Here is a 2395-nt window from a genome sequence, read left to right as displayed (position 1 = left end):
CTGAATATAGCTTAGGAATGATCTAGAAATATTTTCATGCTATTATATGGAGACATACGGTTAGGTAGGACTTGGTTAAGGATTAGTTCTTAGTCTATAAATACTACTAATCAAAGTCGTCACTGGTCACACTTTCAATCTTTCTCTTCATTTGCATCCCCTTTAGACCAAAACTATTATTCCAAAATCCATTCTTATCGTATAAACTTTATCCCTGAAGCTATAATCCTTCATTCCAAATTATTTCTCTATCTCATCAAATACAAAGTTCTTGTGGTCTCCAAGACCATTGAGCCTCTAAGCTAAAATTAACATCATCCCCTCGATCATGTTTTTTTCTTTTCTCTTAGCCAAGATATACCAAGCTATCATCACCTCCACTACCACCATTATAATTATCTTTTCAACATTTCCCTATACCACCATACATCATCATCATCATCAAGATTTTGGATCATCACAAAGTGATTTGATTTGCACGTGGCTGAAATATAAGAAAGGATTTCAAGATTCGGACCACTAATATATTTTTCATAGGGTTTATATTCCTTTTTGGGAGCTAAGGTATAATAATTGTGTGTTAATAATGATTCGTTAGTTGAAAAAAAAAAGTTTATATTTAACCTATATCTATTATCATAGAACACTCTAAATATTTTACATGGAAATTAGGATTTCGTGGGTCAAGCATACATTAATTCTCAGAGTTACTCCTGCAATCAAGCTAGATTCTCCACATTCGAGGTAAGGAAATTAAGTAGAAAAATATAAGTTTTCTGTATGTAATAACATTCATAGAAAGAGTGGGAATAGTAAAAGAGAAGTTAACTAAGGTCTTCTGCCTGACTCTTTATTGTTTGTTATTTAATGTACTGTATAATATACATTTAAATAATATGTTTATAAGATTCATGTTATTTATGTATGTTTACAGTATTAGAGCATGGCCATTGCTAAAGGTATATATTTAAATAATATGTTTATAAGATTCATGTTATTTAAGTATGTATGTAAATAGTGTGTTTATAAGATTCACATTATTTAAACAATGATATGATTATGATATAGTTATGATATGATTATTATGTAGTTATGATATGGTTCTGATATGATTATGACTTAATTTATGATATGCTATTTAAATAATGTATAGTAGTTAAACATTATTTAAATTAGATTTATTGTAGATTATGTGACATGGTTTGACTGAGAAGATAATGGTTAAATACTTGACTGTTGCGTCTATATGGTAGATAGGGGGCCATCTAGTAGTGGGTACGATTTTACTGAACCCAGCCCTCCGCCATTTAGTCTAATAGTTCGAGTTTATTTGCCAAAGTTGAACTCCGGCATAACCATTATTATGTGACTTAGCTTAGGAAGTAGTGATTTGTTAATAGTGATAAGATTAAGCTTATATGTATTGCTATTTGTCTAAATATTAGCATCTAAGTTTTAGTTATATGTTTTTCTTTTATTTTATGTGACTACGTGACAAGCATTTCCTTACTGAGTTTAGTAGCTCACCCTTATCAAACTTACCATGTGCAGATTAAGGTTATAAAACTTAGAAAGCCGGTGGCAAGTGAGACCTTGGAGACTTGTGTGTGTACTCGCTGAGGATCATATAATAGAGGGTGGTCTAGGGCACGCTTCATTTATTTTATTTAGTGTTATTAAATTAATGTCGCAGTTATTTTTATTTATTAATTATTATGTCTTTTAAGTGCAAACTGAGCTCAAATATGAAATATTTTTATGTTTATAAATAAAAGCGACATTATAATTTTTCCGCATTTTAACGCTTGTAACTAAATTAGTAATTTATGAAAAAGTACGGGCGTTACAGTTTGGTATCAGAGCCACAGTTATATTGGTCCCGAACGTTCTCACGAGTTACACATATCGGCTAAAAAGGTTCCACTCGCTACCAAGTAAGTATCATTTTTGCATGATTCTATTTTATGTGCATTTTAGTAATTTCAAAAGTTCTTTTTATTTTCAGAACCCTAGAACCAACTAAGCACCAACTTCATGAGACCAGAGCAAGTAGAGCACATTGTTAGGCATATTAAGGCCTTAAAGAGAGTCCCCAAGACCCCACCCATGCGGGAAGAAAACAAGGTCTTTGATAGAATTAACAAAATACATGAGGGTATGGATAAGATAATAGATCGTTGGAATTGTTTATTGAAGTCACATGAGAAGTACATAGCCTTGATGCACGCTCTCAACATGCCACAAGTCCAACATAGTCTAAGAGCAAATTGGGAACATCTAGGGTATGTCGGGGTAGATGAGGCCGAAAGATATGACCTACTCATGATCAACTTAGTGGATCAATATCAAATTACCGACACCATTTATCACCCAGATGACTCTAAAGAAGAAATAT

General features: G+C 32.2%; 1 long non-coding RNA gene across 1 annotated transcript; it reads left to right on the top strand.

Annotated features, from left to right (window-relative positions):
* Nucleotides 1–561: 561 nt before the first annotated feature.
* LOC133037821 (uncharacterized) lies at nt 562–2007 on the top strand. Its single transcript, XR_009687806.1, has 2 exons — nt 562–744; nt 1552–2007. It is a non-coding gene; the product is annotated as an uncharacterized LOC133037821 (long non-coding RNA).
* Nucleotides 2008–2395: the final 388 nt, after the last annotated feature.

Source organism: Cannabis sativa, chromosome 5, assembly GCF_029168945.1.
Source record: "Cannabis sativa cultivar Pink pepper isolate KNU-18-1 chromosome 5, ASM2916894v1, whole genome shotgun sequence".
Taxonomy (NCBI): domain Eukaryota; kingdom Viridiplantae; phylum Streptophyta; class Magnoliopsida; order Rosales; family Cannabaceae; genus Cannabis; species Cannabis sativa.
Note: the sequence above shows the minus strand (reverse complement) of the source record. Positions and strands in the feature narration are given on the sequence as shown.